Here is a 26,458-nt window from a genome sequence, read left to right as displayed (position 1 = left end):
TAAACTAACCTGTCTTTTTAAATCGCCTTTTCTGAATTGTTTTACATAAGTTTACATTTGGGCCACCAAAAATGGCCATCAAATTTAAGGCCTTGGTGGCCAGTGGGGCCAGTTCTTAAAAAAATTAGCTTCGGCTATGAAAACGTGTACATCAGTACATTGACAGCTCACTAAGGATGGTCTTTTCATAGTTTTCACTGACAATAATAAAATCCTTGTCCTTAAAATAACCACTGATTGGACAAATGTGGCAGCGTCATGTGACTGAAATGTAACATCTGACTTTACATGAAGCTTTTTTCAGGTTTTCAACCATTAGATGAACTTTGGGGTTCACTGTCTGGACAAAACAATGAATAACACATAACTACTGTTTGTCTGAACACCCACACTTCAAATATCCAGAACCAAAGACAGAACATACAGTAGTGAATTGATTTTTTTCTTTTTTGCTTGTATGAAACATCTTTAAGGTGAACATTACTGGCTTTATGTAGGAGGCACTGCAGGAATTTTGTACTGGATGCTTAAGATTGTCCAGGTGTTGTGTACACACAGTACATGCAGTATGTTCCTGTCCTCAAAAGAAAAACAGAGAGAGGACTGTAGGTGGGCGTCTTTGTTCATCACAGATAGACGGAGAAAGAGAAAACAACAACAGTGCCAGTGACGGTTTATCAGGTTCAGCTGATGCCTCTGTTACTGGTGTTATTGGTGTCAAGTAAACAGAAAACACAGACGACTGAAGCCTTCAAACCGGTCTGAATAAACATAAGGCACATCACTATCATGGTCTGACTCTTACTTTAGGTTTGAACATACTCATTCTTGAAGCATGTTGCCTTTGAACACAAGAAGAAAAGTAAATTATCTCAACAAAAGATCAGTTGTTGATCAAACTTTTTTAAACTTAAGAATCTGAGTTTGGCTCAAAACTTAAAAATCTTTTGCAGCGTGTTGAGTTTTCTCAGCTTTTTTGTTTTTACAGTGCAGATATTTTTTATTGAAAGCTCCGGAGCTGTTTATATCATTTGAATGTTTCTTTTTAAGAGGAGTCTTTTTGTTCTTAAGTGGTCCACCTTATTGATTTACGACTCTTTAATCAAATCCATTGAGTCCAAATCAAATCTATTCACTGAGAGGAGATGTGGATGAAATGATGGAGGAGAAAAAAAAATTAAAGGCACTGAAATAAATATGCTCAAGCATTAAGCATAAAAACATTAAAAAAGTGTTTTCATTTCATTTAAATAAATTTATTATGCATGTAGGTGTGTCTTTGCTTGAATTTAGACTCATGTAAGTGTGTGGATACTGTGTGCATACATGCCTTTAATCTAGGGGATTAAAGAAAAGAATAAAAATTGACCTTTTTATGTGACCTGCTAGGATAATAAATAAAGAGGAGACTTGAAATCATTGATGGTGCAACCGAGCCTGCTCTGTATGGATGGATGGATGGTTTCACTGACTGATCAATATGCATTTATGCGTCACATGAAGTTTTATAACGAGGTTCAGAAACAAAGACTACGCCTCGAAGACGTCCTATTTCCACACACTTGCTTAGTACTTAAGCACACTGTATCTTTGCCTTTCGACCCTCATCTCTTTCCTTTCATCCTCTCATCCCTCCATTTCTTGACTCTCATCCTTTCATTCATCGCTCTTCTTCCCCATATGCCTTCATTCCTAGATCCTCATCCCTTACTGATTATCCTCCATCCCTTCTTCTCTTGATCAATCACTGGTCCATCCATCTTTCCATGGCCCTGGTTTCTCCCTCATCTCTTCATCTCTTTACCCTCAACCCTTCAGCCCTCACTCTTTGCCCCCTCATCCTCTCTACCTTCCCTTTCTTTTCATCCTTCCTTCTCTTATTCCTTCATACCTCAACCGTCATCCCTTCATCCCTCGACCTCCATCTCTCACCTATTGTCCCTTCGTCTTCTTATCCCTTCATCCCTTGACCCTCATCCGTTCATCCCTCACTCTTCGTCCTCTTATCCCTTCATCCCTCAACCCTCATCCTTTCATCCCTCACCATTCTTTCCTCATGCACTAAACCCTCGACCTCCATCTCTCACCTATTGTCCTTCTCACCCCCTTCCTCTTATCCCTTCATCCCTTGACCCTTATTTCTTCATCTCTCAACCGTCTTTCCTCAACCCTCATCCCTCTATCTTTCCATCCCTCATCCTTCTGTCTGGACCACTGATCCATCCATCCTACATCATCTTGGCTCTCCTCCATCTACGAACTATTCTAACCCTGTTTTAATTTTTGTGGTCTTTGTTAGTCAGATAAAAACTTAATAGCAAACACTGGTGTCTGACTTTAGGTGTAATGCATAATGACCATGAAAAAGAGTCCAAGGCCTGTATCAGTCTCGTAGTTCTTCGAAAAGAATCAGGAGGGCAACAGGAGATTTTGAAACAAATGGACAAATAATGACTTGTTTATCAGAATTGGTGGGTCAGTGGCAGTTAATGATGAGGCCAGTGTTCATGGGGAAATAAGAAGAAATCAATCTGTCCTCTCGGCTCAAACAGCTAAAACAAAAACACACAATAACTCTGATATCACTGTGTTTTGATGGCTGTAACATATCAATCATATCATCATCGTATCATAAGAAACTACAGTAGCATCAGTTGGCACCTCCCACATCATGCCTGCTGGTTGGTTAGATTGGCTCAGTAATGCTCCAAAGTTCAGCTAATTATTGGCACGGCCATTTTCAAAGAGGTTCCTCGACATCTTTGCTCAAGAAATCTGAGTAAAAATGATTCTATCGCCTCTCAATTACAAACTGAAGACCTTTGAGAAGGTGTATGGTCTTCCCCAGTTTATTGACAATACAGGAAATCACCAAGAATTTTATGGTGTTTCTCAAGGACTTGGTGTCTTAAGATTGAAATATATGATGGACATTTTCAGACTCTATCATGTCTCATAAGTTGTTGCAGCGGTTTTGTGGTTGATACTGTTTGTTACACAGATACATAACCATTTTTGACCACTGGCAAACTGATAAAAATGGTCAAAAGTCCCTCCAAAACACCACAGGCCACAGCAGAAAGACAAATTTGTTATAACAAACAACATTAGGTTCTGTTTTTGGCAACTTATATGAGAAAAAACACAGAGGTTGTGTGTGGAAAAGTCATAACCCAGTCAGTCGTCTTTACACCGACTCTTTGTCGCGGTTCCCCTGGAAAACAGCATCCATCTTCCACAGTGAGACAGTCGGACACATATCTCAACAGCAGAATTCAGATTTCTGATTCTGATTATTGATGACAACAATAAAAGTATCTAAAATACAAAGCTCAGGACTTCTTAACTGCAACCTAATCCTGTTACGTGTAATCTGTCTACCTGCTGTCTCTCCTTTAGTTAAAAAAAAAATTAAATGCACAATTTCACTCTGAATATAATTTAGTTTGACTTTAAACAGGGACTTTGTTTTTCTTCCTGTCTGTCTCTATCAGCCCTTCCTCCATGTCTGTCATGGAAATTTCCATTGTCTGCTCACCTGCCTGTCCATCTGTCCACCTGTTAGTGTGTGTGTGTGTGTGTGTGTGTGTGTGTGCAGGTATGTGGGACACTGAACATACGCTCAAGGAACAGAGCACACACGCACACGCATACACAGCGGGACAGCATCACACAAACACACACACACACATTGTTCTGTGGAAGGTCAGTCCGGCTGTGTGTTTGGACGTTGGACGGTGGCTGACAGGTGTCACACAGCACCAGGTAACGCACCTTGTTTTGTTCTCGCTCTGTCGGCTCGACAGCACCGCTCGACCTCCCAAAAACAAAGATGTAGACAGACACACACACAAGCATTAAAATACACAAGTATACGGAACCACAGCACACACACACACACACACACACACACACACACACACACACATTGACAATGCTGTGTTTATTTCTCAGGTGTGTGTGTGTGTGTGCGTGTCTTTGTCTGCTGGTGTGTGTGATCTGTTTGCAAATGGCCACCCCATTAAAAATAGATCATTTGCAGGTTTCTTGGATGGTGGTGGAAAAGACGGAGGTCATTAAAATTCAGGTTAACGAGCACAAGAGGAAGAGCTGCATTTTGGATTTGGGATCAAGCACTCTTAAGCACCTTAAATATTCTTATTTTTTATCATAAAAATACCTTAAATAAACATATTTTTTCAAATCAAAACAAGGCTGGATTATTCAAGCATTACATAAAACACATAAACACCCCGAGCACTGTGTCAAAACACTGTAAAACATCCCTAACATTACATTAAACACTAACTTTAGCGTGCCGTCAACACCTCTTAATGTCAAAACATCTTAGAAACCCTTCGTACGTCAAAACATCTGTTTCCTTCCTGCTCGTTTAGCCTCGTCTCGAACTTAAAGCTGCAGCAATTAGTCTGACAGAAAAAGTCATTAGTTTGCTTTGAAGTATCCAAACTGTTAATCCAAAATAAAAAACTCATTTCATTAGAAACGTCAGCTTCCTGACACGACGGCAGATATAGAATTTACTGAGACTGATCAGTGGGGCTTTAAATGAGGTTATAGAGAAACCAGCCGGTGGGTTGAAAAAGTGGTCAGCTGGGATTTGGACCAAATCTGGTAGCCTTTTGTTGAATTTTAATGCCACTATGCCATCATGAACATTGATCGTAATTGCTGCATATTCAGGGTTTTCGCTGGATGTTTTTGAGACAAAGGTGGCAAAGGCTGGAGAACATGTGAAGTCTGCACACTGTTCACAGTGTGCATGAAAAAAAAATCACAGTTTGACAGATGAAAGTATCCAAAAGCATTTAAATTTTATAGCAAGCTGGAACAAACGCATACAAATACAAAGATTGTGACAAATGATACTGTTTAATTTCATGCAGGAATCAACATAAAAACACTTTTGCACATCTTTCTGTGCAGATTTCTCTATTTTTTGATAAAATACAAGAACTTTCAAATGCGACCAGTGAACAGGTACCAACAGGTGAGTCAAACAATGCTGAATTTTGATTAAAAAAATACATTGTATTAAAGAGAAGAAGTACCAAAGTCAAATAAAAAAGGTGTATTTTATTTGTCCACTGTAGTTGCTCTGATAATGTTTGGTTTTGTTTTGGAGTCGCTGGGTTACACGCTGTTAAAAAAAAAACTGAAATTACTTTCTATTCAAATATTTATGTAAAAATAAATTAATTACAAATTAACAGTCAAATTAAGTGTGCTAGGTGAAACAAATTTAGCACAATTATTTGATCATAATCTCACTAACGAATGAAGGTACTGGTGAAAAAAGAAAAAAAGCCTCAGCATTTTTGTTGGAAGTTTCAACAAAGGTGGCAGCCATTGATTAAAACAGGCAGGGAAAAACCTTAACACACTAAGTTAGTTTGCCCCAAGAGTGTAGAGCTCATTACAGCTGATGGGGACACAGTGATGGAACTCAGCCCTGGAATGATCTGCCTGGAACAGAGAAGTGGAACCTGTGTCTCTATTTTGAGAGCCGTTTGTTGCTATAATGTGACCTTTGGCTACAAGCCGAGGAAAGTAGAAAACAGGTCAGTTTTAGCTCCACTTCCTACATTACTTTATACTGTTTGGACGGTTCATTATTAGAAGGTAGGTCAGCTCAATTTATGTGAATTATTAACATTAAACCACCCTCTGCTCCTGATCGTCTTTGGAGTGGACAGACTGTTAAACCAAACTTTCTAAAAACAGGTGTTTTATAGTCGGGGCCACATTTTTTCACAGTGAAAACTTTATTCACACCTCTTTTCTGATTCACTTCAGTTTACAGCCACAATCGGCTCACATCTAATTTACTTTGTCACATCATGAACTAACCTGTGATGAAGCGTTTGACACATTGACGGGGTCGGTGGTTACTGCGTTTTCTGTTTTCACCCCACAACAGCAAAGTGATGTATGTGGTTCAGACCACTGAGCAGCAAATATATTAACAATTACCATAAAGATGTAATATTAATGTTTTTCAGAAGTTGGTGTGGACTCATCTCCTTCATCCTCCACCTCAGAATTCGTCAACCTGATTGTAAACATGTAAGTTATTGCAAAGGAAACAACTGTAGGCTTCTTGTATAATTTAGACCATACTGTCTGCAATTACATATTAATATTTAACACCACAGCTGACTGAACAGAAGAATCATTAAAACATGATTTGCATCATCTCATATTAGTTTGCGTATTGGTCAAAAATCACTCCAGGACATTTTAAACTGTAAAATGTCAGTGTGAGGTTGAAGCAGGGCTTTGTTTTCCTTTTCCTCTGACGACACTGGACATTTCAGCGTCTTAGCAATGTGTCTTATATATGCTGCTGCTGTAGCCTGATATCAGACTGAATTGTCAACTCGTTACACTCCATTTCCATATTCATATTCAGAGAATCAGTCAACTCAGTGGAGTGGGTGGATGTGAAGGTCTGGACCCAGGCGAGCTCTGCTGTGAAAAGCTCTGTGTAAATAAAGATAAATTATTCATTCGCTCATGCATTGAGCCCATAAGCGACTGTGTGGCGTATGTGAACAATGCAGCTTTCAGTGGAATTTCTAATGCTTCTGCACAATCGTCAAGTTACTGCCATCGATTTTTTTTTTCTCCAGAGTCGCCCATCTAATGAAGATGTCGCCTGTCTGTGCAATCACTGCAATTCTTATTGTGTTTTGGCATCAATTATTTTGCTAATATCTGTCAAACAGTGAGGACACCTGACTGCTCTGCAGGACAACAGGAGGAGGAGGAGGATGATGATATGGGGGCAGAACTGATGCAGACAGAGACATGTTCCTCTATCATCATGCTTTTATTGCTATAAAGTGGAAGGAACAAATCACAATAAATCAAAACCTTTTTCTTAGAATCAGAATATAATATGATAAAGTAGCCGTCTGAACTTAAATGTCAGCTGAAAGCTCTGAAATCATAAAGGCTGAGAGAGGAAGTCAGCACCGCTGCAAACCAGGACGCCATATTTCTCACAATCCTCTGCAATCGCTCATTTCCTAACCAATCATGTCAAGTGATGCGAAAATAAATACTGTTAAATTAAGAGCATGACTCGGTTTTGAAATGGACTTGCAGGCATTCGTCTGTGTAAACAAAGAGTTTCGTCGTCTATCAAACGTTCTGTATGCTGAGAGGATAATGACTCATTTAACTCAGAGGGAGTCATTCATGTTCCATAAGAAATACAAATTGAGGCATTTTATATGTAAATTTGCCTGGATGTTGCACTATTTGCTCACATTGTCATGGCTCGGAGAGGAAATACAGGAATTAAATATTCCAGCACAAAGTTACAAGCCGAGTACGATATATTTCAACAAATGTACGCACAAAACTACACGTCTACACATGAGCATGGAAAAGTGTGAGAGCACACACAAAGAGACCAAACCAAACTAAAACTACATCCTTCAGTGGATAAGAGACATCTGTCACACAAATCTGACAAAGTGGAGGCTGAAACATGAAACCAGCTGCTGATGTATGATATTTGTCTCCTGTATGAAGCTGCTCCATCAGTACTGAGCCATTAAAGCCATTAAATGCACCAAAATATAAAAAAAAATTCAAAATTCAAGTAGACATCACATTTTTTGTGACATATAATCTTAAAAATAAGGATTCCTGAAGGGCTGAGGTTCTACACCGAGGAAAGGGAAGGGGAAAGGGTTCATTACAGGTAATTTGTAAGATTAAGGGTTCTATTAAGAACCCTTTTCATCCAAAGAACCCTTTTTGGCAATAGTTCTTTTTTGTCAAGGGTTCTTTGTACCATAATATATATATATAAAAACAGAAGGGTTCTTGGTAAAACACACCCTGGGTGGGTTCTAAATGAAACTCTTGGACTATAAAAGGGTTCCTGATAGAAGCCCCTGTGTATGTTCTTTTTAGCACCCTAAGAAGATGTTAAGGTTCTGCATAGAACCACCAGGGAGGGTTCTGGGTGGAACCATTGCACTATAGAAGAGTTCTCTGTAGAACCTCTGGGTGAAACCTTTCACAGATGTTTAAACCTTTATGTTGGGTACTTGGTTCCAAACAGGACCTTTACAAAAGGTTCTATTAGGAACCAAACTCCAGTGGAAAGAAGTCAAAGAACCCTTTATTGTTCTAGTTATTTCTAAGGGTGTAAATTATATTTCTGTTTTAATTGTGACTCATTTACTTTACCAGCTAATTTTCCATTAAATGTATTAATTAGTTTACTTTTAAAATGATCTTTTACATTTTTCACCATATTTATTTTCCCAAATGTATTTATTTTTTCTTCATGCAGTTATTCTCCATAATAGCAGGTCAATGTATTTATTCACCAATTAATTTTTTTAAATGTTTGATTTTGGCAGTTTCGGTCTTCCATACAGGACATGAGCTCATTCTGCGTACATATATGAGCTGTATGTTCACGTGTGTTTGATTAATGAGCGCCCTTGAGAGGAAAAGAAAGCCTTTAGGGATCTGTGGAGCATGAACCTATACAATTAGTAATCTGAAGGATGATGTTAATGCAGCTCCAGTGAACACACAGACTGCTCTGTAATTAAAATGCCATTTTAAAAAATTCACTTCCCAGAACGGCCAACACGTCTTTTCAGAGGATCCTTCAGTAAAACCGAACACCGACGCCATTCCTGCTGCACACAGAACCATCTTGTTCTGAGTCGGATTTCATAACTCGTCTCATCTTTTCAGCAGCTGACTGTCTGTCTCTCACCAGCCTTGAATGATGAACATCCCTGAACTCACCACCAACAAAAACTTTTTTTAAATGGTTCCTGCTCACGACTGCATTATTTCACAGCAATAATAGAAATGACAAGAAAAGGGAGAAGAAACAACACAGTCTCAAGATAGTTAAAATAAATAGTCAAGAAATTAAATTAATTTGATTTATAGACATCATCAAGACACTCAGCACGACTTTCAAATTAGTGTATTATCCACTGTTGTTCTCATTCCACGTTTACAATAATACACATGCAATGCCCTGCAGCACTTTCAAAATAAAAGTCTTGGGTTGGTGTAACGACAAAAAGTACTTGGTTAGGTTTCTGAAAAGATTGTGGTTTGAGACATGATACAATGCTTTGCTATACGTTATGTTGTGATGTGTTGTGTTGCAATGCGATGCATAGCAATTTGTTGCATTGCTTTTCTTTGTGTTGTAGTGTGTTGTGTTTTGATGCAATGCGTTGTGACGTACTGCGATGCATTGTGTTGTGTTGCGTTATGTTATGTTGCATTGTGATGCCTGAGGGAAGATGAAGGAAAATGTTAAAAAAAAATAATCATTAAAAAAATAAAATCAATTTTTTATTATTATTAATAGATGCTCTAACATTTGCTAGAGTCATGTTGTGTCCTCTGCATGAAAAATTTGAGGAACTCCTGTGTTTCATTGTGTTGCTTCACCTTTGACTTTTGGTTTCATGCTGAACACAAACCCTGGTTCTGTTTCCGTCCACCCGTCCACTCTGTCCTCCTCTCTCCTGGACTCTTTATATTTCATGTCCGTACTTTGAAGATTACATTTCGTGACTATTTCACAAACTGCTGTGATACTGAGCCCGAATAGAAGACAAGTGTAGGAAAGAGATGAAGAAGAGTTGAGATGAAAAAAGATGAAGAACTGCAAAGAATAAGAGAAGAGAAAATGAGAGGAACATGAGGAAAAGGGAGCTGTATAAAGAAGAGAAGTAAAAGAAAAAGAAGAAGACAGATAATACTGAACAAACTGAATTCTAGAAAGGTTAAGAGGAAAAGAGAAGTTAAAAGATAAAAAGAGACAGAGAGGTAGAAAGATGACATGAAGAGAAAAGATGAAAAGGAAAAGCAGAGATAAAAATAGACTGTGTGCAGTGGGCTGTCATCTATGGAAGTGTGGTGAATTCAGCTGGATACATCAGTCCAGGTGTTGTTACTGGCCTCGAGCACCCAGCATGCACCTCACCCGCCCCCCAACCCCCCCCCCCATTTCTGTTTGTGCGTGTTTGTGCTGACGGAGAGGAAAAGTTCTCACTTAAACAACAATGAGGAAGCCCTGAGGGCCTGACCTTCCACTGACGGATTAACACACTCACACAACATCAACAACAAAGGCACACAGGCACACATGTAAACAGGTACACACACACACAGATTATAAAAGATGTATCACACACACACACACACACACACACAGACCTCCTCCTGTCTCCTTCACCTCCAGCCGATCATCAAACAAATCACGAGGCTCTGGGAGGATATAAAGGGGCTTTAATGGAGAAAAAGAGAGACAGAGAACTTCACTGGCAGCTCCAGTCTTTGCTTTAACGCCAACAGTTCAACTTAAAAGAGACGGAGCGAGAAAAAAAGAAAAGACCGAAAGAGGCCCCATTCCAAACCAATCCCTGCCCACTGAAGAAGTTACAGCGTCGCAACAAAGCCACTGTCGGCAAGGTCACAGCTGACACACACCGCCGTCATGTGATAATAGAACATGTGATTTAAAAACAGGGCACTACTGTGTTGCTTCACCAGCTTTCAGTCTTCCAGGTTTTGGGTTGATTTTGGAAGCTGGCTGCAGAGATTTTCTGCAGAGATTCATCGGCTTGCAGGCGGCGTTCCAGTTCATCTGAAAGTTAATGGACGGGGTTGAGGTCGGGACTCAGATCAATCGAGCTTGTTCTCGCCAAACTTGGAGAACCATTTCTTTACGGACCCTTTCTTTGTGCACGGAGACGTTGTCATGTTGAAACGGGACAGAGCCAAAAGCAAACTGCTGACACAAAATTGTAAACAGTCCTTTGTCTAAAACATGGGTTCCCAAACTGGGGTCTGGGCCACCTAAAGGGGGCGGCAAAAATCACAGGGGCGCCTCAAGACTTCACCTGCTCTGAGGTTGAGAAAATTAGATTTTGCACGTACACAAAAACGAATGCAAAAATCTATTTTTAGCATTGATATCTTATCCTGTTTTTTTGTACATCTACTCATAAATAGTTGGTTACTTAGAGAAACACCTCTGTAACCTCTCAAGCTCTGTGATAATCAATCATTTTTATTCTTTTGGTCACAATGTGATTGCGTGTCTAAGTCTTCCCTGTTCAGTTGTTAAAGGAAAGAATGTTAAGCTCTTACTAGAACAGAGTCTAGAAGACACGTTTACCAAAAGTAAAGGTTCTAAGATTATGATTACGATTATGATTGATGTTTGATTTTTATAACAAAGCTTTCGAATTAATCATTATTCTTTTGGTTTGAGTGTGTGTGTCTGGGCTGGGAGGGCTCAGCTTTTCTTAGATACATGTTGGGGGCTCCGAGGAAAAAAGTCAATAATTTAATGTGGTCAGAACTGAATTTTTGATATTTCATTTATGATATATGTAACGTAAGAGCATCTCTAGATATTTACAATGAACACTGCCACTAGTAAGAACTGCATTGTGAATCTATATTTAACATTTACACCATAGTGAGAAGAGAACTGCTCAAATCAATAATTAAAAGTTTGACTTGTGAGAGTTGAGTTGTAGATAACGTTAATTAAAATCATAGCTAGTTGAGATTACATTATGGATGAGTCAACTTGGAATTAAAACATGTCAAAGTTGAATTACAGATTTCTAATTACAGGTTTCTAATTTTGTGATCAAGAAGGCAGAAGATGATCTGACTTTCCTCCTGTCCAGGTAAGATGGGAATATTTGGTTTTGTTCTGTTGCTCATCTGCTTTTCTTCACATAAATTGTATTGCAAGAGCAACAAAAGTCCTCACTTTCTTCAGCCTTTGACTTCAACAAGGTCAAGCTCATTATTTTTTCAAGCGTATGTTAATTTAGCACAGCTTTCATAACGTTATTAGGTTTGGTGTAGAAGTGGATAAAAGTTCAGTTGGTTTATGTGCCTGCCTGTACGTGTGTGTTTTGGTGTACTAGGTTGCTCCATTTGGCGGTGTGCGTCTGGAAATCAAGTGCTGAATCGTGTCAGGTTGTCACAGACACCCCAGAAACTTTATACAAGCTATTGCATAAATGGCAGAGTATCACTGAGCGAAATTGTGGCTTTTATTTGGACAAGGCTATGGCAAGCTGCTATGGTACAGAATATTAACTGGATTAATCAATAATCTTACCAACAGGCTCCTGTAAAACTGATCTGACTTGCCAGTATTTAGTACACAAACCAGTAAACAAAATATAAGGATCACTGAAATGTTTCTTTTCTTGCAGATTTACTTCCCATATTGTATTATTTTATACAAAGCCACCATGAAAAGATCTATGGTCTATGAAAAATAGAAAGCACTCATGTGAAAAAAATACTGTACTAGCAAAGATGAATAGCTTCCTCTATTCTTGCTCTCAACAAAAATGAATGAGCTTTTGTTGGTGTAAGTCAGTATTGATGCAGACTCTGGCTTTACAGTCCACCTCCTCTGTGTTGTTAGAAGTGTCTCACTAACAGACACAATTTTATATGTGCAGCTGTGAGAAGCTCCTCTGTTTCCTTAGTGAATTGCATTGTGGGACAAGACTGTCCATTGCACTGAAGAATCAGAGATGCACACAGACGTGTTTGGATCACAGTGGAAAAGTGACGTGGACGTGAGACCTGGCATTTGACCCGAAACCGCCGTCATGAGGGGGATTTTAACTCTTAACAAGCCGGGACTCTTCTTTCCTTTTCCGTTTGCGCGTCTGTTTGTGTGTGTGTGCTGTGAACTGTGACTCCCTCAGCGTCCTCAAAGGAGCCGCCGCAGAGAGGAAGTGAGCGTTTGTCAGCCAACACAGACTTGTTAAAAGCCGAGCTGTCCATTCATGAAGGGTTCAGTGTGTGAGTGTGTAACTGAATCTGCCGCTCAGACCTGAGCGGCGAGATGTTTCTCTCTGGAGGGACACCTGATTCTGTCACTGCTCACTTACGTAACGTTACACAAGGCTGGCAAGGAATGAATCAGCAGAAAAAAACAGGCTGAAAAACAGGACAAACACTGAACTAATGGGACTTGTGTTGACACGAAAAGAAAACAGAATCTCTGAGGAAACTGTGTTCTTGCTTTGTGTACGAGGTTGTTGTTCTGTTGTGATGTTTGGGGCGGTGGGGGATGTCACTGAGCTGGAAGCTCGGAATTGAAATCTCAATGAAGTACAACCAGCACTGTGCAAGAAAGTTCTTAAAGAGCACATTCATTGAAGATCCTCGTGTTCTTGGTGAACTGAATGTATCCGTCTGCAACCAATAAACACGAGCGACTTAAACTCCCGTGAGAGTTAACAACGCTCACACGCTGTGTTGTGCAGCACCCAGCACGACTCGAGCAACTGGCAATTCAAACACAACCGCCAGTTCATTGGGGTTTTATGAACAAATCAGTGCAGAAAAAAATCTCACACTTTTATCCAAATTTTACTGGCAATATAACATTTATTTGCAACGTTTCGGTACAAAACCTTCATCAGGCAAACGTCAGGTTTGTGTCAGTGAGAAGCCATCTTAAATAAGGAGTGGCTGTAAGTGTGCAACCAATCACAATCCCCACATACAAAAAAGGACAAAAATATCAGTGATTTATTAACATCCAAAACAGAGTTAGAAAAATGAAACACTCTTCATGATAACAGTGGTAAATGTACAATACAATGCACACATACAGGATATATTTATGACTGTTATCATACAGAAGGTTTTATTTTTCTAACTTTGCTTTGGATGTTGTAGTGCAGATGTACTTTTGCACCATTTGTTGCAAGCAGATTGCTGTGGAGGCTTCACTGGTGCTTTTTAGTTGTTACTCAGTCGTCCACTTCAGTTTCAACACGGCTGCTTGACATCTTCTCCTCCTTATCTGCACTCCTCTTCGTAATAGTTCCCACTGGAGTGTTTCTGAAGCATCTTACCATCAGAGTTTAACTCGTAACTACCAGTAATCATGTAACACGCTGATACTGAAACTAAAATAAGGGAAAGACTTTGGAAAACTTATTTTAAATTACATTTCAATGATCACGTTTTTATATTTTCATTAGAAATTTTAGAATGTTTTGATAGTACCGTTGTGTTTTTTAAATAAATTTATTTAATATATTTTGGGCATTCTTCCGTGTGCCACTAGAGGGAGCTCATGTACCACAGTTTGAAAATCAAGGTTGTGGTGTATTTAATGACCCACTGATACTTCTGTCCCTGTTCTTGCACATGGGGACTGTGATTGGTTTCAGATTTAAACTCAGATGGCTTCTCACTAACTTAAACTGTTTGTCTGATGAAGGTCTTGTGCTGAAACATCACAAATAAATGTTGTATTGACATTCAAAATTGTTAACTAAAAACACAAACTAGTTCATTCAGTCTGCATGAACTGAACTTTGAGCTTGCTCTTGTGAAGCGTGAACAACACTGAAGATAACTGAGGCAGCAGCGTGTCAGTATTTCTACTTCATTTGCTCGAGGTGCAAGTCTCATTTCGTTCAGAATTTGAAAGTTCTCATAATACCAGAATTTCAAACTTTTTTAAACAGAAAATAAAACTTGATACCTATTGAAATCACGTCAAAAAGAAGTGCTGGTGCAGAAAAAGTCTCTGTTTTGCGGCAGCCAAATTTCAAGTAGGACAATAAAGACTCTGGCACTTTTGATTCCATGAAATATTAGTATTCTATTGTTTTTAAATACTACTATTGAAAAAGCAGCTATACTTTGATACTTTTGACAATCTTACTACCTGTACTTTGATGCAAACAAAACACATAAAGAGAGTCCTCCTCACTACCTGAATCTGTTTGTTCAACATGTAAGTCTGATCCTCCGGTGCACCGTCCTCCTGACTGAAGTATTCTGTGATCTGAGTTTGTGAGACTGAAATTTTATTTGCTTCATTAGTTTGCTGACAGTGATGCCTCTTGTAGAAAACACATTCATCTTTATTCAGCCAACAGCCTCTTAACTTCACCTCTCAAGGTTGTTATATGTTAGTACAATGAGTGTAATCACAAATGACTTCAGCACAAAGAAGGTGTGTAATGAAACTCTCAGCTCACTCTCACATCAGACAATCTCCTTATTATTATTTCTGCTAGAAAGTCCTCTTTCTCGTAAACAACAGAACTGAAGAATAAAAAGGATGAAGAGCTCAGTTGCAAATGTTTTGTGATTTAAACATCTTTGCACAACTGATTTTAGGCAATAATTAGCAGAAAGTTGGTTGATAATATTTAGTTAATATCATGATATTTTATGACATATATATGGTTGTAAATATACTCTTACATGGTAACAACAACTGGAGGTGAGTTTTTTTTGTCCGTCTGGGAGCTTTGACTGACTCCTCACTGTTATTCCAGAGCACGGCCGTCTGATTTGTTCATTTTGGGGACACAGTGAGCGCTCTCTCCTCTGCACACCTTTACCGAATCTGGGTGTGAAACCCGCGAGCTGCAGGACCGTTGTTCAGCAGCTGAACTCTGACCGAGCTGCGGAGGGAGAAAGATGAAAGAGAATTTCCCGACAGGGTGTAATACAGGATCAGACAAGAAAGACAACAAGAACCCATCTTTAAAGTCACAAAAACAAACGGAGGCTTTGGAAACTTATCAAGAGTGAAGAAAAAGTACCTGGTAAATATTTGCATGTTACGGTTCTCATGACCTTTGGGTTCTGTTAGACCCACAAAGGCCACATTAATCTCTAGTTCAGGTAAGTCAATTGTTTTTCAACCACAGAAACTTTTCCTGAAACCCTCTGAAGAACTTTACCAACGCTTGACTACACTCATAGAAATAAGGGTTCCACAAGGGTTCTTCTTGAAGGGCTGAGGTTCTACCCAGAACTGTGTGCCTCTGAAAGGGTTTGTCAAGGGTTCTTTGTAAGACAGAGGGTTCCAATGAGAACCACTCTCATCTAAAGAACCCTTTTGAAAGAAAGAATTCAAAGATTGTTGAAATTCTTGATGAACTCTTTGTTAAGTACTGGTCAACTGATTTTGTACTGTAATATAAAAAGGTTCTCGGTAGAATCCTCGGGGTGGGTTCTTCATAAAACCCGTGGAATATAAAAGGTCAACATGTCAGGTTACATATGCAGGTTAAACCTGTGATAGGCCGTTTATTTTTGGGATCATTGGGCAAAAATTCCACAATGACCTTTCAGACAAAACCAGACGTCTGCCCAGACTCCCACCCCTCCTCCTGGCTCTGTTTTCAGGCTGTAGAAAACCTGGAGCACGTCGGCCAATCAGATCATTTCAGAGTCAGGGCGTTTGTGTTCAAGTCAGGGTTTACCGACTCCTCCTCCTGTTGCTGTTTGAATGTTTGTGGTAGAAGGTTTGCACAGGTTTCACCTACACCAGGACTGTTTAATACATTCACAGTGTGTTATTCTTCTTATTACTTATTCATAAATCATACTGTACTTTATTATTCCTACCTTATTCAAACCTTAACCCTTTAAGTTAGTCCCATTAGACTTTATATCTTTCCATTGTGTTGCATCACCAAATCAAATTCCTGTTTACTTTGTACATTTGGTGAATAAAGCGATTCTGATTCTGATTCTGAGTCTGACCCGCGGCAGGTTTAAGTGATCTAGATCCCTGAGTGAAAGTCTGGGTGGGTTTTCTCCCGTCATAATTACTGCAGACACTAGAGGTCAGCACCTAACAGTTAACTTCCTGTCAAGGGGCCTTCACATGATAACAAATTTGTCATGGGCTCAAAGCAAATTGTAGCGCTACATCATGTCTGCCTGGTCCACAAATGGCTAAGCTAACTTTGGATTTAGCTAATTTGATTTAGCAGTTTATGATTTAAGCTCGTAAGCTGTAGGATTCACAAATCTTGTGGCCTGATCTGCCCAGCGTCAAATTTCTGGATTTGTGAAAAAGGGCGGAGCCCAAGAAAACTGCTAGAACTTTAGCTCCACAGTGGGAGGAGCCTGATAGGTTACGAAAGAAGGTTTCTGAAAGTTTCTCTTTAGCGTGCTGTGGTCCGGACCTGCTCTCAGTTTACCTGCCTGAGTTACAGTAAACATCAGTTCTCACTGAATCAAGCGGGACTCTTGATTTTTCTAAAAATAGTTTTTGAACTTGAAGGAGTAAGTGTTTTGGAGGACCTGGTCACTTCAGCCCATCTGAAGGTTTTTTTTTTTTTTTTTTAACAAGTTGAATGAACAAAAATGTTGAGTTTTGTTAAGGGATACTCTTCTGTATCAAAGGCATCCAATTTGTTAAAAAAACAAAACAAAATAACATTCAGATTGTCAGCAAATCATCAGTACTTTGCTGATAGATGTGTTGCTTTTTGCTATTTTTCCAACATCAGAGTCACCCAGCAGGAAATTACAAAGAAGATGAGCATGTGTTTTTGTGTCATTGCACAATAACTGTGCCTGAAACAAAGCCGCTGCTTTTGTTACCGGTATAATTTACCTCTGCTCCGCGGTTGTTTAGATGCAGTGGGAATACAAACATGACTGGAAGACGAGCTTTTTTTTTTTTTTTAGATTCATAAATTAGTTTCTGAGTTTAGTTCCTGGGACTTTAATCTGGTGTCCAATCACATCTGTCTGATCTGCTCTGGTCTGAACATTCATCTCCCCTGCCTCTACATGACAGAAGTGAGAGGAACGTGTTGAGAAATGTGGAGTGAAAATAATCACATCTACATCTACATCTCTGTAGACGATTGTTTCTGAACAGATGAACGTGCTGTGAAGATATGGAGACGGAGAACACTTTGAACAAAGAGAGAAAACACATCTTCATAATAAATAGTCTCGCTGCTCAATTGTTCTTCCAAGAGCCGTGAAATCAAAACCCACAGAATACAATACCTGCACTAATAACAGACTTCACAAATTTATTGTCTCCATTTCGTTTATTAAATCCTCCTTTATTTTTCTACTGCTTCTCTCTCTCCTCTATTCATTCATTTATTCATCCCCTGTGGTTTCAGTTCTAAGCGAGTGGAGATGATCGTTTTCTATGCGCTTTAGGTCTCCAAGCGTTGGTTCCCATTAGCAGCAAGCAAAAATCTGTCACAGACTAGGAGGCTTTTGTTCAGCACGCCTTCTCTGCACCATTGTTCAACACAGGGACTCCTATCAGCAACCAAAACCCTCTAAAGCTCTGTGGCAGAGAGGCTTCTATAATGTGGCAACACGATGTTGGGAAGAATAGATTCAAAATGATGAGAACCCAGAATATAAAAGAATACAATATATATATATCACACACAGAGATGAGAGACAATATGGTTCACTGAGTTATTCCTGGAGGAACCATCGTTGTTCTCAACCTCTATAGATGACAAAACGCTCCAATTGTCATTAATCAACAAAGAAAATATTCTTATGAAGAAATACTGAAACTTTTCCAACTTGCACGAGTACAGAAACCCAAAAAGTCTCAAAACCCAAAAAGTTTTTACAGTTTCTGTAGGACAGTCCTGAAAAACATGTAATCCCAGACGTCACAGGTGTTTGAAACGTCTTCTTTCCAGTCGATGTTTTGCACATCTCGAGGAGAAAATTAACACGTTTGTCCATGATAATTAACTCATTAATTATAAAACCCTTTGTCAAAGGTTGCAGCCGTGCAGCAGACAAATCAATGTTCTCATTAACAGCTCTAAAGCCCAGATGGTTTCTGCAAGTCAACAGCAGTTACTTTAATTTTTAACATACTAATCTAGGTTTCCCTGAAAGCATCTCTAAAGTAAATATACTGACAACTGTGAATCTTGTCTTTTCAAGGATTTATTCCTTTTATATTCATATATAAGAACTGCAGTATGATTAAAGCTATTTTTAATTATTCTTTGGCTACTTTAGGCAGAAAATATTCAGAACTGAAAATAAACTTATGAAGTTTTTATAGCGAGCATGTTGGCAGCTGCTTACTTTCAGATCCGTCAGGAACAGAGGAACATGATCATCTTCTTAGAGACGTGTTTGTGTTCACCTGATGAACTTAAGTCCTCTTTTATCTTTTTGGCACTTTAACTCCTAGAACTTTCTTCACCAGCGAGCAGAGGTGTGGCTTCAGACTTGACAAGACTTGCAGCTTGACTTGGACTTTAACACCAAGGACTTGTGACTTTACTTGGACTTGATCCTTTTGACTTGAAAATATTTGATACTTTACATCCAGATAAGAAATCAAAATCAAATCATTTCCCTTCATTTCCCAAATCAACTAACATTAACTGTTAACATTCATACTCAACGAGTCAACACTTCCCCAGATCCATTGTGTTTGAACTGATCAGACAGCATCCAACCAAGTTGCAGGAGGGAACCATGAAGATCTAATGTCACGTTACTGAGCATCAGCTGGAAAAAATGATACCAAAGATCTTTTTTTTTTTTAAAAAAAAAAGACCTGAAACAACTCTTTTTCAAGGAGTATAGTACTGTGTAAATTAAGTCTGCTAGACAGCATGAATGCTCTCCAGATATATTGTTGCTATTGTTGTTTTTTTCTTTGTTGCTTCTTTTTATTGCTGGGATTTTGTGTGGAAACCTCCTCTTCTTTCTTTTAGATTTTGTAACACCTGTGTGTTATTGTAGCTGTCTTTAATTTTAATTTTAGGTTGGTTTCTTTTACAAGCTCTCTGAGTTTTTTATCATCCCACCTGTGCATTTTTATAAATGCTATTACATATTTTTTTCTCTTTTGTTTTATTTTATGCACAAATAGAGAAAAAGAAACAAGAGCAAGATACAAGGAGAGGATGGATGGATCAAACAAACCCAGAAATTTTCCCCAGAAGACCAGGGTTCACGTCCCATGTAAATTAATGATGATTTATTTTATGATTTAAGTCATGTGACATAATGTAGGGCATTTATTTTATGATTTTTTCCTAAACCTAACCAAGAAGTGTTGGTGCCCTAACGTGACCAGAATGGGATATTTCACAAAGTCTTTAATGTCACATGACTGCAGCTACATAATAATTTTGAAAGTCATTGGCAATTGACCTTTTCTGTCATTTAAGGGTGTGTTAAAATTATTTGTGATTGCTAAAACTGCACATTTATTTGAATTACTGTGAATATATAAATAGATATTTTTCATTTCTAAAGTGACTAATACCATTTGGATATGGTCATGAACAAGTCATAAAAATGCTGATGCCGACTGATGCTGTGAGATCTGCTTTGAATGACAAAAAAAAAAAATCAACTTTTCACGTTACTGCCTTCAATAAAGCAAACAGAAATTCCCAAGACAGCAATTAGAATGCTGTTTCTCTCTGCCAGTGCTGGGATTTGAAAGTGTTTTGCTTCTGTAAATGCAATGTCATGTTGTTTTTTTCTTCTTTTTTTCACGGCAGCTACAATAATGACAGAAAAGTGGTCTTTTAATTTTAGACCCTCACAGGAATCCTCAACAATGGCTGAGAGTGTGTAGCTGCTGTGAAAGGTCACGCTCACAAAGAGAAGATGCTCTGGGACGTGTCTTTAACGCAGCTGAAAACCCATTCAGTCGGCGATGAGGAGGTTGATTTTGTTCTGCGAATTGAGCAATTGGCAGTCAAATTGCCGTTTGTTGATATTGTCTGAATGTGCTGCTCCTCTCTGGGAAATCAGTCCTCCTGCATCCAAATTGTTTACCAACCGAAAAGCAATCACAGCGTTAAAAATGAATCCTGTGATACATTATACAGGATGACAGATGGAGGAATGAAATGATTCCTGGAATTGTAATCAGCCAGAGGTGGATGGATGGATGGATGGATGGATGGATGGATGGATGGAATGATGGATGGTTACAGCAGTCACTCATTTTCATCTTTAAAGCAACATTATGTAACTATTCTACCTTGAAATAACAGCTTCAAAGTCATTTGATGCTACATAGATTTGTAACAGGGTGACTGGTGCCTCTTTTACTCTCACTCTGTGCCCTGTGTGTGTCTGTTTTTCCACTGTGTAACTTGGGTTGCCAGGTACAGGTGCATAACGCTGTATGGTATTATGTCACACACTACCAACTCTGTCACTGATTTTGGTGAAAATGGATGATAATTTATGAAGAAATAGTTTTCTCATTTGCTCAACTCTGTGATTTAGATTTTCTTGATGCACAGTACAGTAAACTGCTACTAAATGTAACTGTGGTTAGCAGTTAGCTCAGTTAGCCGTGCAGCTAGCTGACTGTGTGCAGACCGGACTGGAAGCTTGGAGCAGCAGGGGGAGTGTTTGGATTTGATTGGGCAACAAGACGCTGAAACAGGCTCAGCTGCCTGGGAGAGGCAAAGAACCCAAAGAGGACGTTGATGGAAGAAGCTAAGAGAAGAATAAAAAAGAATGTCCGAGCAAAAGACAGGAGATAAGAATAAATATCAGACTTTCTTTTGGTTGTTGTTGAGAGCATTGTGAAATAAAAGGCTTCAAGACAGTCGGTGAGCTGGCCTTTTTGATGTTGGACTAGTCACTAATATTAGCTGCTTGCTAAGTGTTGAGTTATTGCACCTGCTTGATGTTTAGCAAAGTTGCCAAATAGCTAGTTTTTGATAATAATTAATGTAAGCATAACAAATGTATGTATACAGCTGTCCAATGAATGATGATGAAAAAAAAGTGGGTTAGCCAGATCACAAAATATAGAATTCAAATCTTATACAATATCACACCAGGATCTCTTCTTTCTGAGGAGGCTAAAGAAAGTCCATCTGTCTCCTCATTTCCTAGTGACCTTTTACTGCTGAACCATCATGAGCAACCTCACCAACTGTATCACAGCGTGGCTCTGTCTCGGCTCAGAAAGCACCGCTCAACACATCACTGGTGCTCCACTCCCCAACACTGAGGCTGTTCAGCACGAGTGTAATCGACAGCATCGTCTGGGACATTTCTGCTCACCGTCCTCTCCTCTGGTACCACCTTTTCCACCAAATTAGCTCTGTTTCTTGAACTGGTTCTGTTTAAGGAGTCTTGGTGCTATCTAGCAAACCAGCCAGAGTTTCCATATTTTGAGTGGAACCACTGTAATATGTGTTCTCGATGCAGGGCAAAGCACAAAAACCAGCAGAGTATGACACACCCACTTCAGTTCATAATTCAGGTCAAGTCAAACCTGCTATTTTTTGGATCCAGCTTGGAAACAACCTTTTTGGTCGAAATGCTCCAAAAGGTTCAAAATTAGATGCAAGAACCGGAACAGAACCAGTTCCATGTTGCCAGTTACTCATGTAGCTTTCCAAGGCTGTTTACTGTAGCATCATCTTTTTTCTTCATTTTTTTAAAAGTTACCGTTAAAAAATGCATAATGAAGGATTTATTGTATTAATATAGAGTTTTTCTCACTTTAGATCCAGTAGCTACAAAAAGCATAGTTAACTATGAATAAATGCACAATAAAGTATGTATTCATCTAATTACACAAAAAAGTTTTTTAAGCATCTATAAACTGTATGTGTTGATGATGCTATTATTAAACACTTAGGCTTTAGTCGTAGTAGCATATAATAACATCATTAAGCATCTATAAAGGCTGTATTACCTATTAACTAAAGCTAATTAGAGTAAAATTTTAATACAAAGCCTTACCCGTTTGAGGTTTCCAGAAGTTCTCATTACTGCACTCTGTATATGTCCTTTTTAAAGAATAGTGATACACCAGCAACAAATGAGGCAAGACGTCTTTACACTCCCAACCCTGTTCACATCTGAAAGCCCATAAATGCTATTAGCCTCTGATGGAACCTCCCAAACACTATCAGAAGCCATCCTCTGTTAGCTTTCATTGCCTATAAAACCACTGTTACAGCTGAGCAGCCGAGCTGCAGCCCTGCTCTGCTTTACAGCTGCTGCAGACTGTAACAGCGTCCTCATCGCTGCTTTAAGAGGCAGCAGAAATGTCCTTCACATGCTTGTCTTTTGCTGGCAAACAGAAGTGTCCTTGCTTAGCAGGAGGCTAATGTGGACCGGCGCACAGACACACAACAGATATGCACACCGGACAGAGACAAAAGCAGCATGAAAACAACCATGGACCCACGTTTATGTATCATACACAGTTATGGAGCCGAGCAAAAGACCCAAGTGACTCAAATTTGTTTAGAGGGCATCTTCACAGAATCAAGGACAGGAGACGCTGCTTATCAGCTGCAAGTGTCTCCTGCTTAAACTCATAATTCGTACATTGCGTAACCAAATGTGACCCCAACTGCAATCTGTTAACACACTAAATTACAGCTCTAATTGTGTTATTAAGTATTTCCTCCCAGCCAGAGTGAAAAGTGTTTCCTGAAACCATCAGGGGGATTTTTTGACCCAAATTAGTCCATAGTCATATCCTGCATTCTCATGGTGTCGAAATAATTGGAAAAAATTAGTTTTAGAACAAAGGAACACTTTGCACATCTATTAGATGAGACAGGTGGGCAGGAGAGAGAGACGAGTAGACCAAAAAGTTGCTAAAGGCCTCCTGCACACAATTTTCAGTTTGTGTGATGAAGGTCTGGTAACGAAGCATCGCAAATAAATGTTATATTGCAAGTTAGACAGTGTGCAGGAGTCTTTGCATGTGAATGTTCCCTGAAGTCCAAACAGCAACTCAGAATGTCTGCAAAAATTCGTTGGTGCATCTTAAATTTTTGGCTCATTAGAACTTTTCGCAACTAATATTAGATGACAGGCAAGAAGAGGTAGAGACACACCAGTTAAATTGATATTTTTAATAATCGTGTACCTTTGATAGATTTGAAGGGGTGTGCATAAGTCTGACAAGACACCATCATAATAACGAAACGACTCCTGTCATGATTATGAAGGAGTCTTAATCACTGTGGTCCTTAAAGGTGGAAGATTTTGAGCAGGATTTGTCAGTTGCTGCCTGTTAACACACCAGAGAGACTGCCGATTGTTGAGTCTCATTAACAGATTGTCACACTCTGACACTTTCAGTCAGTAAAGTGTCCCACAAACAGCAAAATAACAAGGATATAAGAAGATGCAGGCAGAAGGCAGGTCCCTGCAGATACAGACATCACCACATACTTCCAGTGGGTCATAAGTGCTGATTGACTGAGATTATTTTTATACGAGTCCTATATTGTGTCAGTTTTCATGCAAAGTTGATATGTTTGAGTTGTCTTTGTGAGGCTTACAGAAACTGTTGAGCTTGATGTTCTACCATGACATTAAACTGTCTTGTGGTTGGTTTTGACACTGGCTGTCATGAGACCATTATAATTGTGTCGTTAATATTTTCCTTGACCTCAACTTTAACATTTTGGACTTGTCATAAAGATGTCATGAAGTTTTATTACACTGTCAAATGCTTTTATATCAGTCATGAATAATTCCCTTGACCCTTTGTGATATAGATGTTTGATAAGTTCATAACTCTTCAGGGGTCTTGTTGACCCAATGTCCACAGGAAAGTTGAGTGTGTTTTATGTGTTGTAATATTCAGCTGCTTCATCACATTCTTTGTGCAAAATGACAGATAGATTCACTGTTCACTCTGTTGTGACCACCTCTTTGATAGAGAGGAGGTGGTCATGTATGAGGTGCTGTAATGTTATAAATGCTTTAATGTTATAATAACGCTAGTTTGACAACAGAATATAGTACCAAGGTGATTTACAGAGTTTCCTGCAGGACATATAGCTAGGTTTACTTGTTGCTAAAGTAGGCTAACCGCTAACTGGCATAATCTAGTTAGCTTGGTTAGCCATGCAGCTAGGGATCCTATTAGCTGACTGAGCCCCGGGATGCCACTTGCTGATCCTGGCGAGAAGACCAACTCAGTACTGTATTCCCTGTTAAACTAGCTACAGTCGGTCTCAGCAGCTGTCCGTCCTGGTCCGACTGCATTCACTTGAAGTTCTACCAACTCGTTTATAAAATAATACTAACATACTAACAACACTGCTAGGAAATTTTTCAGTATCATGAAAAACAACTAAATTAGTCAACTAGCCCTCTGGGACCAAGAGACATGCGCCCTATAATGTGAATGTGTCCTCGTCATTGACAAGATTTTTCATCATTTAAGAGACAATGTTTCCCCACCAATGATGAGATTTGCCATCAATTGCTGATGGATCATCTGACAAAAATTTGTCACTCGAAGAAGAAGAAGGGAAACAATGAAGATGATGTGACGTAGAATGAAAACATTGGTGGTCATCTGCAGATTTATGGGACAGAGAGCACCACGACCCGGACACACACAGCGAGGCTGCTCGCTCTGCAGTCCCTGGGATTCACGCCACAGCAAGGGCAGAGAGCTCTCCAGCCCCCAGGCCTCTTAGACAGAGTGTTTCAGCCAGGGGTTAGGGGACACACACAGCTAACGTTAGCCACACTGGTGACAGAGATGTCACACACGTAATGTCTCTTTCACAAAAATGGTGTTTTCTCAGTTTTTGTGTGAAAAGTGGATTTTGTGATGCAACCAACCAACATTCAAGTGCTTATACAAAAAGAATGAACAAAGCACACACAAAACATTTCGGTGTCTGAAACTAGAAGATCTGTTTTCTTTTGTTAACATTCATAGAACTGAACATTGTGTGGGTGTTAAAAAGTCAGTGAATTTTGTCAAAAATGCTGGTGCGGGCTGACAACTTTAAAAAAAAAAATGTTGGCGGAGAAAGAGTTATGGATGATACACAAGTGTAAGCAGAAGAAGACTGAAGCTTATTATCCTGCACACAAACACAAACACTCAAACGCACCAACCTATCAAAGACAGCTGTTGGCCGACACAGGAGATCAACATGCCTGTTACACCTTCTCTGTGCACTCTGTCAGTATGACTCTGCAAACACAAACACACACACACATCCACATCTCACACACACACAGCTGTCTGTCTCTGTGTTTACACAGAATGAGTGTGTGTGCATGTATTTGTACGTCAGACAGCAACAAAACCAGAAGATTCAAAGTTCGCCAACCTGCTAACCTGTGGGAGGTTGTTCAGTGTGTGAGAACACCCTCAAAAGCTTATTGGGGAGCTTGTGGGGTCCAGGCTGATCTGTGGGGCCCAATTGCTGGACCCCCACATCCCTCAATAATTAAAGGGTCATTTGAGGGTAAAGACTTGGGTTAAGGATAAGGGGCTGGGATTATGCATTATGTGTCAGTGTGTCTGTGTGTGTGCTGGCCTTGCTAAAGATCCATTTCTAACTCTGGCAGATTCAATATTTATCAAACAGAGACGCAGGTGTCTGACTGCTGGATCTGAAATTACCACTACGGGATGAGACAGAGAGAGCGATCTCCCTGCTGCCCACATCCAGGTTTGAATATTAACAAGTAAACGTTGAGCTGAGCCAACAGACAGAATCGTATTTGTCTCCTCAAACACCCTCCATCACACTCGTCACGTCCATCAGGTGCGCCTGCTCAGACCTCTGATTCATCATTAAACTTGTTTCAGTTTTTCACCAAATCAAATCGA

At 39.4% G+C, this 26,458-nt stretch overlaps 1 protein-coding gene across 2 annotated transcripts in view; it reads right to left on the bottom strand.

Annotated features, from left to right (window-relative positions):
- Positions 1 to 26,458, bottom strand: part of LOC146328576 (leucine-rich repeat and fibronectin type III domain-containing protein 1-like protein) — a 431,073-nt gene that overhangs the window by 146,411 nt on the left and 258,204 nt on the right. The window lies entirely within an intron of this gene.

The sequence above is a fragment of the Lutjanus erythropterus genome, chromosome 4 (assembly GCF_056507025.1).
Source record: "Lutjanus erythropterus isolate fLutEry1 chromosome 4, fLutEry1.hap2, whole genome shotgun sequence".
In the NCBI taxonomy this organism is placed as follows: domain Eukaryota; kingdom Metazoa; phylum Chordata; class Actinopteri; order Lutjaniformes; family Lutjanidae; genus Lutjanus; species Lutjanus erythropterus.
This window is presented reverse-complemented; position numbering and strand designations above follow the sequence as displayed.